Source organism: Hemiscyllium ocellatum, chromosome 28, assembly GCF_020745735.1.
Source record: "Hemiscyllium ocellatum isolate sHemOce1 chromosome 28, sHemOce1.pat.X.cur, whole genome shotgun sequence".
Classification (NCBI taxonomy): Eukaryota; Metazoa; Chordata; class Chondrichthyes; order Orectolobiformes; family Hemiscylliidae; genus Hemiscyllium; species Hemiscyllium ocellatum.
This window is the reverse complement of record NC_083428.1, coordinates 21782320-21798912: the sequence shown is the minus strand read 5'-3', so window position 1 is coordinate 21798912 and position 16593 is coordinate 21782320. Positions and strand designations below refer to the sequence as shown.

The following is a 16593-nucleotide window of genomic DNA, read 5'->3' as shown; positions in this document are numbered from 1 at the left end:
CATCTTGGCTATTTTACTTACAAACACCAAAGCAAAATATTTCACTTTCCTAATTAGTTCAATGTTCATGTTATCAGTTCAATGCTAACAATAGAAGATTACATACCCGGAGCTCAACTAACAATAACATCAAAGGAAGAGATTATTTAGGTAATCATGTTTGTGTCAACTTTGGAAAGCTTATTTGGGTCCACTTTCCATACTTGTTACCTATGGCCATGCATCCTTTTAATCCTTTTCATCATGTACATCTGATTCCACTTCTAAACTATCAAATTTGCTTCCACCACCTTTTCCATTAGGTTTCTTTCAGATGAAAGCAATTAAATGCTCAAAAACAATTTTCCAGATCTGCCACACCCTAATTCTTTTCCTAAATCTGTATCCACCAATTATCATCCATGCTTCCTGTGCAAACAGTTTCTTCATATTTACCATGTCAAAGCTGAAATAGAACAAACTTACCCAAACAGTAAAGAAGTAGCAAAAGAAAAAAAATTGAGATGATAACAGCAGCAAGAAGAGAAAACATAGATTCAAATGATCTCTACCTTCCTCTAAAGAAGAGTTACTGGAGCCAAAATATTAACTCTGCTTTTTCTCCACAGATGTTCTGTTTTGATTTGCTCTGATTTCCAGCTTTCAAATTGTTTTTTTTCTACTTTCTTCCTCCTCTCCTTACCTGAGAATCTCTGTACTTATCTCTCTTTATAGTCAATGTGAGTGAGTCACTTTAAATACCACTGAATCTTGGTCTTAAGCTTATTAAGAACAATGCCATGTGATCGGTCTGTTTTGGAAAACATGATCACCTATTCATTGAAAACTGCAAACAAACAAACAAAAGGAACAAGAATGAAAGGAAACTAGAATCACTGTCAATAAATATTATTATCGAAACACGAAAATACAGGCACACCTTGGGTCTCATGCCAGAGGTGACAAGGTGATGATGTACATTCGCTGAAATACTTACATTTTAATTCCACTTTGATTATTTGCATAAAAGGGTTTATCCACGGGTTTCAATTTAACAACATGTTTAAACTATAAAAACTATAAACATGCTAAAAGTATAAAACTGTAAAAAGTACAAACATTTCCAGAGAACGTTGCAAAGCAATGACATACCACATTCAACGCCATTGCAGATGCTGAAAAGTAAAATGGCATCATTTGAGATAAATGAATGAAGCAACTAAGAACCCACAAAATAACACATTTAAATGTCAGTATCTGTGAGACAATGGATAATAGATACTGTCACAGAGTCCAACCTTTCCAAGCCAACCTCAGGCCCTGAGGCACAGGCAATAATATCAATACAGTTGTGTCAGCTGTGCAACAATTAGACGCACACAAGGAATGCCAGCTCCCAATGTGGATTCTCCACCCTGTGTTGTCTGTAACACATGTTTGAGCAATGGCGTGACACATTTCAGAGGAAACCACAAATGCTGGTATTTATAACCTGTGCTCTCCCCTGAATTGGATGTGGTGCGCTTGAAACATTTAGAAACAGAATTAAATATAAAAGCTCCAATAAATCAAAAACATTACATCCTTGTCCTACCATAAAACCAAAGATATCAAAGTAAATGTGATGGGAAGTAATGCACACTAGCTGAAATATAGTAAGAGTTTTGGTGTCTAAACCATCAACATACTGTGTGGATTTGATATTTATTTCAGAAATTCTATTCTATTCCAATGGGGACAGACCATTAAATTAATTCCAATTGTATACAATTGCGTATGAGGAAAGGGGGACAGTTTGTTCAGATGGCTGCTTTGTAATGCAGAGTGATACTAACAGTGTGGGTTCAATTCCTACAATGGCTAAGGTGACTATGAAGAATTCTCCTTCTCGACCTCTCCCCTGACTGAGGTGTGATGACTCTCAGGATCAAACCACCACCAGTCTTCCCCCTTTAATGAGACTGCAGCCCCAGGATATGGTAGCAACTCTGTCCGTTAACAAGTATTGCTTCGGAGCTCTATTGCTATCCTTCCTGATTGCAGAGGCTGCAGTGGCTTGAGAACACTCACTGTTGTGTCAAATATCGAGAGACAGAATGGGCCCACTGTTCTCTATTCTCCCTCAGCACGGTCTGGGATGCTTGTCTTTCAGAACAAGCCCATTTTCTGTGTGGCTGCTTTTTGTTAGTTGTTAACTAATTCTATGCTGTTTCTGGTTGCGAAATAATTTAAGAAAGAAACGCATAAACCGCAATGTAATCGTGAGTTGCCAGAAATGCAGAATGATTAATCCACTCTGATCAGAATTGTAGCCGGGACTCATGGTGAGCCCGCGCTGACTGAGCCTTTGCGAAGTGGCATGTTCACTCGCTGCTAGTGCCACTGGGTGAGTGATACTCGCCCACACCGACAGAACTTCATCTCAACAAAGCTCCGTGTTGGAGCTGATCCGTTTACAGTTTCAAAATATTAAAACAAACTCACCTGAGCAATCTTTACTCTCCCAGCTATCTACTTAACGCAAAGTTCTCCCAGTGCACACTGTGTAGCTCGGACGGGTTTGTCTTTCAAGCAGTTTTTTTTGTACTTAGAAGAACAATCAGACAGTCGTGGGGCTGCATAGGATGAAGTTCAACTGGGAAGGTAATTATTACTTCGTCTCTCTCCACGGTCTTTCTGTCTGAACCCGGGGCGAGACTAAGTGTGCCATTTAGGACTAAAGTACAAATCCTCTCCAGCGAATATTTCAATATAGTTTGCAGGGAGGAAATTGCATCACATGACGCACTCGAATCTAATTTCATTTGAGGAACAGCATACTTTATATATTCCCTGGATTGCTTCAAATCGTGAAAGGTGCTGTCTCAATGGACTGTAAGTTCTGCTCCGATTACCATTTCCGTGACGAAGATCGATAAACTGATATTTGATTTGATTGTGTGTCACCAGTGTGTGTTCCTAAGGGAGATTTGCCCAGAACTGGGAAAGCACCGTAGGGAGAGAACAGTTTCTCTGGATTTGGGTCATATCTATCCTGGAATTGATCACAGTATATCTCAAATAATTCAATCGGTTTTTTTAAAGGGGCTACATAAATTCAAGGGTTAACTATTTAAAATAAATTAAGGTAGATTTTAACAAAGCTGCCGCTGTCAATGTTACAATCTGGACTCCCATTCCAATTATTAGGGATTATGGCCAGAAATTACTGCCAACATTATTAATGTATAGTGTTAAATGTGGTCCTATTACTTCCTTGTTCAGTAATGTTGAAGGTGTTAGTCTTAATAAATAAATTATGCATCTAATATTGATAATGTTCATTTCTAATCTTATATTTGCACCATGTTATAAGATCATCAGAATCCAAACTGAATAATACTGCTCAGAAGAACTTCTCAAGGGCAGTTGGAAATGGGCAACAAATGTTGCCTTGCCAATGATGCTTACATCCCTTCCAAGAAATAAAAATATATCTTGGTGGCCTAAAGCATCATATTAATGTAGTATGTAGTAATGTAACCTCCTGGAGTTACCATATAGATGGTTAATGATGATAGCACCCAATCCCTGAAACCTCACTCAAAGGTCAGTTCTCTCTGCATTCTAAATGCTGCAGATGATTCAAAGGGAACTATTCAAAAAGCAGCTCAACAACATTAACATTACACCTTTAACTGTGTGAAACGTTCTAAAATGCCAAATGGATGCCAAATACAAATAGGAAAAAGAGAGAATTGAATCAAAGATACAGCTACAAAGAGTCCTGGCTCCTGCCAAGATCTGTATTTGCACAGAACATTTCAGGATGTTCACAGCACAGAATCAGATAAGTTAATTGTTGTTTTAAGTCTGTCCAAGAGAAAGGCTGCAGTAGTGAGTATAGTGGATTCTTTCTTGATTATATGTTTTTGGAAATAAGTCTCTTGATTAAACTTAAAATATAAGCCATAGCTATTAATTTAACCTGGGGCAGTGTTTGTAGAGGAATAAGACGGTGTTATTTTCTGGGTCTGTAGATTGTGAAGGAGCAAAAATGGCCTTTGCAGTGATATGTACTTCTTGTCAGATGTGGGAGTTTAAAGAGAGTTTAAAGGTTATTGCAGATTATATCTGCCATAAATGCTGTTGGAAGCGAATCTTATCAGATCGAGTGGATCAGTTGGAGAGACAGATAGAAGCGATGAAGAATTTGCAACAGCAACAGTATGTGATGGATGGCAGTTATCGGAAGGGGATAAAGTCTCAGATACAGTCACATAGGTGGGTTAACTCCAGGAAGGGTAAGAGAGGTAGGCAGCTAGTGCAGGAGTCTTTTGTGGATATACCCATTTCAAAGAGGTATGCTGTTTTGGAAAATGTAGGGGATGATGGATTCTCAGGGGAACGAAGCACCAACAGCCAAGTTTCTGGTACTGAGACTGGCTCTGATGCAATGAGGGGTACATCGGCTTCCAAGAGATCAATTGTGTTAGGGGATTCTGTAGTCAGAGGTACAGACAGACGTTTCTGTGGTCAGCAGAGAAAAAGCAGAATGGTGTGTTGTTTCCCTGGTGCCAGGATCAAGGATGTCTCAGAGAGGGTGCAGAATGTTCTCACGGGGGAGAGGGGCCAGCAGGAGGTCATTGTCCACTTTGGAACCAATAACATTGGAAGGGAAAAGGTTGAGATTCTGAATAAAGATTACAGAGAGTTTGGCAGAAATTTAAAAAGGAGGTCCTCAAAGGTAGTAATATCTGGATTACTCCCAGTGCTACGAGCTAGTGAGGGCAGGAATAGGAGGATAGAGCAGATGAATGCATGGCTGAGGAGCTGGTGTATGGGAGAAGGATTCACATTTTTGGATCATAGGGATCTCTTTTGGGGTAGTAGTGACCTGTACAAGAAGGACGGATTGCACCTAAATTGGAAGGGGACTAATATACTGACAGGGAAATTTGCTAGAACTGCTTGGGAGGATTTAAACTAGTAAGGTGGGGGGGGGGGGGGGGGGGGAACCCATGGAGATAGTGAGGAAAGAGATCGGCCTGAGACAGGTACAGCTGAGAACAGAAGTGAGTCAAACAGTCAGGGCAGGCAGGGACAAGGTAGGACTAATAAATTAAACTGCATTTATTTCAATGCAAGGGGCCTAACAGGGAAGGCAGATGAACTCAGGGCATGGTTAGGAACATGGAACTGGGACATCATAGCAATCACAGAAACATGGCTCAGGGATGGGTAGGACTGGCAGCTTAATGTTCCAGGATACAAATGCTACAGGAAGGATAGAAAGGGAGGCAAATGAGGAGGGGGAGTGGCCTTTTTGATAAGGGATAGCATTACAGCTGTGCTGAGGGAGGATATTCCCGGAAATACATCCAGGGAAGTTATTTGGGTGGAACTGAGAAATAAAAAAGGGATGATCACATTATTGGGGATGGTATTAAAGACCCCCAATAGTCAGAGGGAAATTGAGAAACAAACTTGTAAGGAGATCTCAGCTTTCTGTAAGAATAATAGGGTAGTTATGGTAGGAGATTTTAACTTTCCAAACATCAACTGGGACTGCCATAGTATTAAAGGTTTAGATGGAGGGGAATTTCTTAAGTGTGTACAAGACAATTTTCAGATTCAGTATGTGGATGTACCTACTAGAGAAGGTGCAAAACTTGACCTACTCTTGGGAAATAAGGCAGGGCAGGTGACTGAGGTGTCAGTTGGGGAGCACTTTGGGGCCAGCAACCATAATTCTATTCGTTTTAAAAAAGTGATGGAAAAGGATAAAAGTTGAAGTTCTAAATTTGGAGAAAGGTCAATTTAGATGGTATTAGGCAAGGACTTTCGAAAGCTGATTCGAGGCAGATATTCGCAGGTAAAGGGACGGCTGGAAAATGGGATGTGGTGGAGGCTGGTACAATTGCAACATTTAAGAGGCATTTGGATGGGTATATGAATAGGAAGGGTTTGGAGGTATATGGGCCTTCAGAAATGAGATAACAAGAATCCAGAGAAAGTATATTCCTGTCAGAGTGAAAGGGAAGGCTGGTAAGTATAGGGAATGCCGGATGACTAAAGAAGTTGAGGGTTTGGTTAAGAAAAAGAAGGAAGCATACATGAGGTATAGACTGGATAGATTGAGTGAATCCTTAGAAGAGTATAAAGGAAGTAGGAGTATACTTAAGAGGGAAATCAGGAGGGCAAAACGGGGACATGAAATAACTTCAGCAAATAGAATTAAGGAGAATCCAAAGGGTTTTTACAAATATATTAAGGACAAAAGGGTAACTAAGGAGAGAATAGGGCCCCTCAAAGATCAGCAAGGTGGCCTTTATGTGGAGCCACAGAAAATGGGGGAGATACTAAACGAGTATTTTGCATCAGTATTTACTGTGGAAAAGGATATGGAAGATATAGACTGTAGGGATATAGATGGTGACATCTTGCAAAATATCCATATTACAGAGAAGGAAGTGCTGGATGTCTTGAAACGGTTAAAGGTGGATAGATCCCCAAGACCTGATCAACTGTACCCGAGAACTCTGTGGGAAGCTAGAGAAGTGATTGCTGGGCCTCTTGCTGAGATATTTGAATCATCAATCATTACAGGTGAGGGGCCGGAAGACTGGAGGTTGGCAAACGTGGTGCCACTATTTAAGAAGGGCAGTAAAGACAGCCAGGGAACTATAGACCTGTGAGCCTGACCTCAGTGGTGGGCAAGTCGTTGGAAGGAATCCTGAGGGACAGGATGTACATGGATCTGGAAAGGCAAGGACTGATTTGGGATAGTCAACATGGCTTTGTGCATGGGAAATCGTGTCTCACAAACTTGATTGAGTTTTTTGAAGAAGTAACAAAGAAGATTGATGAGGGCAGAGCAGTAGATGTGGTCTATATGGACTTCAGTAAGGCGTTAGACAAGGTCCCCCATGGGAGACTGATTACCGAGGTTAGATCTCATGGAATACAGGGAAAACTAGCAATTTGGATACAGAACTAGCTCAAAGGTAGAAGACAGAGGGTGGTGGAGGAGGGTTGTTTTTCAAACTGGAGGCCTGTGACCAGTGGAGTGCCACAAGGATCGGTGCTGGGTTCACTACTTTTTGTCACTTACGTAAATGATTTGGATGTGAGCATAAGAGGTACAGTTAGTAAGTTTGCAGATGACACCAAAAGGTGTAGTGGACAGCGAAGAGGGTTACCTCAGATTACAACAGGATCTGGACCAGATGGGCTGAGAAGTGGCAGATGGAGCTTAATTCAGATAAATGCGAGGTGCTACATTTTGGGAAAGCAAATCTTAGCAGGACTTATACATTTAATGGTAAGGTCCTAGGGAGTGTTGCTGAACAAAGAGACCTTGGAGTGCAGGTTCATAGCTCCTTGAAAGTGGAGTCGCAGGTAGATAGGATAGTGAAGAAGGCGTTTGGTATGCTTTCCTTTATTGGTCAGAGTATTGAGTACAGGGATTGGGAGGTCATGTTGCGGCTGTACAGGGCATTGGTTAGGCCACTGTTGGAATATTGCGTGCAATTCTGGTCTCCTTCCAATCGGAAAGATGTTGTGAAACTTGGAAGGGTTCAGAAAAGATTTACAAGGATGTTGCCAGGGCTGGAGGAGCTGAGCTACAGGGAGAGGCTGAATAGGCTGGGGCTGTTTTCCCTGGAGCATCGGAGGCTGAGGGGTGACCTTATGGAGGTTTACAAAATTATTAGGGGCGTGGATAGGATAAATAGACAAAGTCTTTTCCCTGGGGTCGGGGAGTCCAGAACTAGAGACATAGGTTTAGGGTGAGAGGGGAAAGATATAAAAGAAACCTGAGGAGCATCTTTTTCATGCAGAGGGTGGTACGTGTATGGAATGAGCTGCCAGAGGATGTGGTGGAGGCTGGTACAATTGCAACATTTAAGAGGCATTTGGATGGGTATATGAATAGGAAGGGTTTGGAGGTATATGGGCCGGGAGCTGGCAGGTGGGACTAGTTTGGGTTGGGATGTCTGGTCAGCATGGATGAGTTGGACCGAAGGGTCTGTTTCCATGCTGTACATCTCTATGACTCTATGCCTCTATGTCAGGATATCTCAATGCACTTTTCAGCGTTTTTGAAGTGTTGTAATGTAGAGGGGAAAAGTGAGACATTGTCCCAGTTGCAATAGACCTGTTTGTTGAAGTTGGCTAAGCATTTGTTGGCCAGGTCAACAAGACACAAAAAAAAACTGCAGATGCTGGAATTCAAATTAACCAAGCAGGAGGCTGGAAGAACACAGCAAGCCAGGCAGCATCAGGAGGTGGAGAAGGCAATGTTTCGGATATATCCAAAACATCGACTTCTCCACCTCCTGATGCTGCCTGGCTTGCTGTGTTCTTCCAGCCTCCTGCAGGTCAACAAGAGAACTTTTCAAAAAGTGCCAAAGGATCTTTTTGCTGAACTGAGAAGGAAGGTTTAATCACATTTGGCATTGAAGCACTTCCTCTGTACTGCACTGAAGTGTCAGCCAAGATTTTTTATTCAAGTGTTTGGAGTGGGTCTTGACCTTGTAGCCTCCATTCAACCTGATTTCAATGGAAATCAGTTTTCAGCCACTACTAAAAATGGTTTCCCTGTTTGACATTGTTCAGCCTTTGTCAAGGTAATTCGATGGTGCATCTTTTAAAACCACTCAGACTGACATAACAAACAAAGCATGGTATGTGTCCACATTCACATCCAAAGGCTGAATCTTACAATACTTTGATTCAATGTCAATTTTGTCAAGTTTCACAGAGAGGTTCTCTCTGTGAGAATGGGTGAGAATTTCTTGCTGTAGCATTCCCAAACTTGCTTCGTTACCACTGCAATCCGATGGGGTACCTCTTCTTCAATGTTAGTGCAATTACCAACAGATTGCCATCTCACCAGGTATTCTGGAATGGATTGGATTCCCTAGTACCTGCGCCATCTTTAAAATATTACTGGTGTTCAGTTGGATACTGGCACTCTGGAGCTGCCCTGCACATTTCATCACTTTATTTGCAGACTTGGCAGACAAGGGGAAACTGGAGCCTTACTTTTCAGATGGAGTCCCAGATATTCTGGTCAATAGGGTGGTGCACAGGAATGGTGTTCTCTTCCTGCATGATAGACAGAGAAGGCAACTCTATCAGAACTTGCCAGTCCCTGCCAATGTCCCCACCAGACTCACATGGTCACCATAAACCACCAGTGTGGAGGAATGCATAATAATGCCTTAAGAAGTACAATACATTTCTCTGGTCTGCCAAAATAAGTGCCACCATCTTCTCTCTGCTACTTTTACCCTTACGACAATGACTTCCTCCCATCATGGGTAAAGCTCCACCATTTTCACTGTTGCATCCATTACTATTCTTCATTTTCTCTAAACAATCCTTCCCCCAGCCCCCGCACTTAATCTCCCACACTACTATTCAGCTCACTCAATGTGTCCCCTTCTCTCATTTCAGGAGGAGAGGCCACAATATAGTGGAAAGGGGCAGCACATGTGGTGAGTTGCCTGACAGTAAGCTCTTCATCTAACACACGGAACAATTCATGGCCCTTGTGGAAGGAGACTGGGATCACTGCTGCGGGGATGCTGAGACATCCAAATCCCACAAACTGAGTAACTACCATTCATCATTCTCATGCAACTCTCAGATGAATCCCATCGTCAGTGTTATTCATTGCTCATAATCTATAATCCTGCAATTTAACCCTGTGCCTTGCAAGTTCGGGAGAGGTGGCTATTGTTTTGCCGGGTGAGCAGGCTGACCCACAAGAAAAACACTCCTCAGGAGGAGATTACATTGGTCAGAAGATGCATAGATAAGGCTCACTAACTCAAAAATTGACATCTTGGTGGGGACCGTGGTTAAATTTTAATCAGATGCACAAGCTGGTGAGCACATAAGTGCAATACATCCGTAGCTGATTGAGCAAGGTCACTGGCATTCAAAGGACTGCTGGAGACCAGGCACCTGTTTGGCCACAGGCAAGAGATGACCCCACGGTGTTGGCAATCAAGGACTTCATGCAAATGCACAAGCAAACACAGGAGTAGCAGAAAGGTATATGAGAGGCAATTTTGCCGCATTAGTAATGCAACTCTGCTCTGGAGCTTCAACTGGCTCAAGCATATGATCATTTGGCTAGACAAGCTGGTGGATGGAGGTGTGTGCCTGCATTGTGCCCTGATGCACACCTTATCATCAGGTGTCCAAGATGGAGTCCTGTGGAGCAAGCAGTGAACTGAAGTTGCGAGCTACCAGCTCTGACTTTAATGTCAAGAATTGTCTGTATCTAGTTTCCACGTGGGAGGTGGAATATTAATAGCATAAGGTTAACTGCTAACAACAATCCCCCTTAGTTGATACCTCACTATTTATAGGCCAGAATCTCGTCTCAGTGCCCAGAACTCTGTTTGAAAATGCAACAATTTACTCCTGATGTTAAGAAAGGCCTTACCTGACTTGTCACGTGACTCTCACAAATTTCCCTGCATAGCACACATTGTTGGCTCACTTTAAACCTGTCCCAAGAGCTAGAACTATCCAAGATAGTCAGAACTTTGTCAAAATGATGTACAAAATAGGCCACTGAACTTTGAATTCTAATTAAATACCTGAGATTTTGATGGACTGAAATGTTTTTTTAAAAAAGGGACAAAAACACTGAATTAAAATGGGCATAGACATCCCTGATCCACACAGGTTGGCTAGGTTTCAGTGTAACCAACATAGGTTAGACAAGAGACATCCTGAGCTAAAATAAACCTTTTGCCCCAATGTTTCAGATACCTCTGGGAGGAGTGAAAATATCATAATCTCCTATTTCAATTCACATGTTGGAATTGGAAACTTCCTTATAATGATCAGACCTGGAAACAAAACCTTCACCTGACAGGGAATATACAACCGGCTGTAATTTCAAAGGGCTTCTTTATCAGAGCAAGGAAGATGAAACTAAGAATATAGATCTGAATATGGGCTGAGAAGTCTGTCCCTTCCCCCATCATGAAGAAAAAAGCCGGTTCCATCAGAAACAACAGAGAAAAGCAATAAAGGCAACCTTTACTACAACTGACAATCCATAAAAGTGTGTTTTCAGATTAATATGTTACGCCTCAAGGACGCAGGAATGGTGTGTGTGTGTGTGTGTGTGTGTGTGTGTGTGTGTGTGTGTGTGTGTGTGTGAGATGATGCCTCAGTCACTGCACAAGGACTGTATCCATGAAGTCAAGTCTTTATTCCTTCTCCTGGCATTAGCAGATAACTTTTTTTTAACCCAATACAATCTTCTAAATGGTTCCTTACTGCACTTTAATTGGAAAAATTAACATGCTAAAAAGAACGGCGGCATGGTGGCACAATGGTTAGCACTGTTGCCTCACAGCGCCAGAGACCTGGGTTCAATTCCCGACTCAGGCGACTGACTGTGTGGAGTTTGCACATTCTCCCCGTGTCTGCGTGGGTTTCCTCCAGGTGCTCCGGTTTCCTCCCACAGTCCAAAGATGTGCAGGTCAGGTGAATTGGCCATGCTAAATTGCCTGTAGTGTTAGGTAAAGGGGTAAATGTAGGGGTATGGGTGGGTTGCGCTTCGGCGGGTCGGTGTGGACTTGTTGGGCCGAAGGGCCTGTTTCCACTCTGTAAGTAGTCTAAACTCAAATCTCAGTTAAAATCAATCAGGAAGGTTGGAAAAAGGGGAGTCAATTTGCTTCACCCCACACTGGCAGTGCCACCTTCCTAACATTGCCAGAATGAATGAGTTAGCAAAACCTTGATCATAATTCCATTGGTTCATCATTAGTCGCACATGAATCATTGCAATAGGAGAGATATGTTAGAAGATCTGTTGTGCAGAGCCTTGGTAACTTCTGTAATTAGATAGTTTAATAATATGGGTTTAATTACGTACTTAGTAGTGCCTAGCAACTGTTTGAGATCAGTTTTGCATACTTTGAAGTGGACCAGCTTCATATCCAGGACATGGAAGGAATTGTCAGACTACAACAGACAGATCAAGTGGCAAAATTCCAGATGTTGAAGAAATAATTATCCTGTTATTGTGTACGTACAGTTACAAGGCAAAAATTTTTACAATGTGTGGTGTTTGTGTGTGGGTATGCGCATGTGTGTGTGAGAGAGAGAGAGAGTGAGTGATGGGAGGCACAGAGTGGAGGGATCATGGTGTGTGATAAACTGTATATTATGTTAGAGTGCTTGTGATGTTACAATGCATCATCTACCCCTGTTCCCCGCAGTACCTCTTGCCTGTCAATGACTACTTCTGTTGGTCATGGCAGCAGACTCCTGCTGCCTAAAGGTCTGCTTTGTCTACTGTACAGGCAGTGATTTCTGCCAGATTCGGGTGAAAGTTGAGTCCAGGTGTTAAAATGAGCCTGAGAATTTAAATGTCTCCATGGCCTATCATGCGAGTATATCACCTACCCAAATTTTTTGCATTTCAATCATTAGAAATCCACCCTGCGATATAATCAGACCCAGTATGTTTGAGGATTACATTATTAAGTTGGGTTCCTTTGATTTATGTCGAAAAGTTGGTGCTGGAAAAGCACAACATGTCAGGCAGTATCTGAGGAGCAGGAGAATCAACATTTCGGACATGAGCTCTTCATCAGGAATGACATTCCTGATGAAGGGCTTATGTCCACAACATTTATTCTCCTGCTCCTCAGATGCTGCCTGGTCTGCTGTGCTTTTCCAGTGCCACCTTTTTCAACTCTGATCTCCAGCATCTGCAGTCCTCACTTTGTCCTTCTTTTGATTTATCATTGACACTTTGCTTTCATGGGTTATGGTATCACATCACTCCCTTAAAGCATCACTGCCTTGCAACACATTCCTCTCAGTTTATTCTGTTAAATAAAGAATTAACATCTATTGGATTCTTATATATACCAGTTTAAATAGACAGTGCACTGATCATCAGCAAAATCCTGGATGGTATTATTGATGGTGCTATCAAGTAGTTAAGTCACCAACATCCTGCTCAGGTATGTTCAGTTTGGGTTCTGTCAAGATGATTTGACTCTGGATCTCTTTACAGCCTTGGTCCAAATATGGATGAACAAGTTGAAATTGGAGTGACTACCCTTGACATCTGGTAAAATTTGACAAAATGTGACATCAAGGAGGCCTGGTAAAATTGTTATCAATGTGAATTGACAGGAGAGGGAAGAAACCCTCCACTGGTTGGAGTCGTACCCAGCAGAAAAGAAGATGGTTATAATTTTGGAAGACAACCACTCCAAGGATCGCACTACAAGAAGTCCTCAGGAGCAGTTTCCTGAATCCACAAATCATCAATCATCTTTCTTCTATCATAAGGCCAGAAGTTAGCATGTCCAATTGTGATTCTTTAATGTACAATTCCTCAGATAGTGAAGCTGTCTGAAACCTGCATGTAACAAGGCCTGGACCACATTCAGATTTGGCCTGATAAGTGGCAGGAAATAGTCACACAACACAAGTTCCAGGAAATGACCACAAAGAAGGAAAGACTTTTCTTCATCTAGCTTTTCAGAATTATAGAATTGCCGTGAACCATGTATAGCCAAAGAAATACTTCTGTAGTTTCCACATGCTTATAATATAGGAAACATGACAGCCAACTTGTGTACAGCAAACCCATGCAAATCGCTATATGTAGTGACCAGATAATCTATTTTTGGGATGCTGATTCTAGGATAGACTATTGCCAGAACATTGGGATAAGTTTCCTGGTATTTTCCAAAATAATATCAGGGAATCTTTTAGAATCCCCAGTGTGGGGACAGGCCATGCAGCTGAATGAATCCACAGTGACTCACCTGAAGAGTACCAACCCAGACTCACCTCCCTACCTTATCCCTGTAACCCAGCATTTTCCATAGCTAATCTACCTAACCTACATGTCCCTGGACACTATGAGCAATTTAGCATTGCCAATCCACCTAACCTGCAAATCTTTGAACTGTGGGAGGAAACCAATGCAGACACAAGGGAAACATACAAACTCCACACAGACAGTCACCCGAGGCTGGAATCAAACCCATGTCCCTGGCACTATGAGGCAACTGAGCGAACATGCTGCTCTTCTTTTGCATTCACTTGAGCAGGCAGAGAGTGTTGAACACAGCTCAGTTCATCACACAAACCAGTCTTCCACCCATTGACTCCATGTATACTTCCTGCTACCTCTGGGAAGTAACCAACATAATCAAAGATCCTTTCCACCCCGGTTATTCTCTCTTCCACCCGCTTCTGTCAGGCAGAAGATATAAAAGTTTGAATACACATAGCAATAGATTCAAGAACAGCTTCTTCCCCATTGTTATCAGACTTTTGAACGGGCCTCTCAAATGTTAATTCTGATCTTGCTCTAAACCTTCTCTGTGGCTGTAACACCGTATTCTGCATTCTGTTTTGCTACCGTAATGCATTTTGTATGGAATGATCTAACTTTTTAGCACACAAAACAACACTTTTCACTGTGTCTCAGTAAACGTGACAAAAACATCAATCATTCAAGACAAATGCTGCCTTGGTTTAACATCTCATCCAGAAGTTGGTATCTGTCCATTATTGCACTCACTCAGTGTACACTGGAGCTTCAGCCTTAAGTTTTACACGCAGGTGACGTCTAATAATAGAATCTAACCACTTTGCCTTGATATTCAACACCACGATATTGCCAAATTCTCCACGTCAACAATTCAGGCTCATATTGATCACAATCCTTGCACAAGCCATATGCATACTGGGCCACAAGAGCAGGACAGGAGCTGGATGGTGTACAGCAAGTGATTGACTTTGTGACTGCCAGAAGTCTTTCTACCATCTACAAGGTGCAAGGAGTGTGACAGAATATTCCCTACTTGCCGAATGGGTGCAGTTCTAACAATACTCAGGTAAGTCAACATCATCCAAGATAAGGTAGCTCACTTAATTGGCATCCCTATGCTACAGAATACCATGGTTGCCATGAATACCTTTTACAAGATTAAATTAGCTACTGGATCAGGTTTCTCTAAACCTGGAACCTGTCGTACCTAGAGGGAGCATTCACCAGGATGTTGCGGGAATGGAGAGTTTGAGTTATAAGGAGAGGCAGGATAGGCTGGCATCTTTTTCACTGGAGCGTAGGAGGTTGATGGGTGACCTTATAGAGGTTTATAAATCATGAAGGGTGAAGATAAGGTGAATCACAGGTGTCTTTTCATTAGGATGGGGGATTTAAAGACTGAGAGTATATTTTAAGGTGACAGGAGAAAGATTTTAAAAAGCCATAAGGGGCAATTCTTTTACACAGACAGTGGTTCGTGGGTGGAATGAACTTCCAGAGAAAGTAATGGATGCAGCTACACATTTAAAAGATATTTAAATAAGTACCTGAATAAGAAATGTTTGGAGGGATGTAGGCCAAGCACAGCCAGCTGGAACTTGTTTAGTTGGGATGAATGCTGGTGTAGTCAACATCACTGACAGCCACAAAATGTTGCATAAATAATACAAAAACATACAAAAGCAAAATAGTTAGAAAGGGAACAGAAAAAAAGAATAAAGATATGAAAAGAGAGGCAATTGAATTAATTGCAGATACATATCAATGAATAATTCATGCTCCCAGCATAATCATAAGTTTGATGCATTCAATCTAATGCACTGAATTTAACTAACACATTATTCACATTCGAAGAAATTACAGTGGTGGATGGTATATTACCTAAACACATTATTCATTAATCAGGATTTGTTTGTTCCTTCTATAACAAAAGGGTATCACTCTGGCAACAGTAACAATAATGAGGATTTTCACAAGATTAACTCTGTGATAGTTGCCAACAGTTTGCAGTTTTTGTCCTGTATACCAATGTGAAGAGTCTTAACCATCCCAGGGCCAAATCTGTGGAGCAAAGAATCCTGCCTTAGAAAGGTTTTAACATTGCTTTTAAGCAAAAATATGAAATAGGTAGGGAGTTTATTATCATTACTGACTGGGAGTGAGTACCACCAGAAGCAGAAGGCATATGTACAACTTGTTGTTGACATTGTCCACTGTCATTGATGCTGACACTAATGGTAGTTTTGTATGTCTCCTCACATGCCATAATATTACCTATGAGTACAGATTATGAAATTAGGTGCATTGCAATTGCAATGATGTCAGAAAAATAAATAATTGTTTGGCATAACTAAATGTATAGCTAAAACATCAATGTGAATAACAATGAGCATCCTGGATTAATTAAAAACTATGGGCTGAGATTTCCCATCTTTTAACTTTGAGTCATTTTCAGGGAGTTTTATGGAGGGTTTCCATTCATGGTCGATGGTAACTTTCTCATTAATAATTCATCTGGACTCCACAGTGCACTTCTCACTGAATTGTGCAGTCTTAACAGCAGAATTTCTCACAGTTGCAAGGATCTTCTAGCAGTGAAACTGGGCGTGCCATATCTAAACTCAGCTATACACTAGATCAAATGCTTCCAGCTAGAAAATACCATTCCAAGTGGGTTGTTTTACTGCAACTCGATAGGAGTTGGTTGAGGAAGGAAGGTTGGCTACTTGGTTCACTGAGAGGCAACTGGAGGTTCTGAGGGAAAGGAGGGCCATCCTTTTTCCTCAGGACTGCCA

General features: G+C 41.7%; 1 protein-coding gene across 3 annotated transcripts in view; it reads right to left on the bottom strand.

Annotated features, from left to right (window-relative positions):
- LOC132828933 (phospholipid-transporting ATPase IC-like) overlaps positions 1 to 2877 on the bottom strand; it is a 120048-nt gene extending 117171 nt beyond the window's left edge. Inside the window, exon 1 of one of the 3 annotated variants that reach the window (XM_060846143.1) lies at positions 2464 to 2877. The gene's annotated coding sequence lies outside the window, so the exon portion shown is untranslated. Of the gene's footprint in view, positions 1 to 551; positions 630 to 682; positions 701 to 2463 lie in introns of those variants that run through there. The other 2 variants (XM_060846145.1, XM_060846144.1) reach the window with 2 other exon arrangements.
- Positions 2878 to 16593: the final 13716 nt, after the last annotated feature.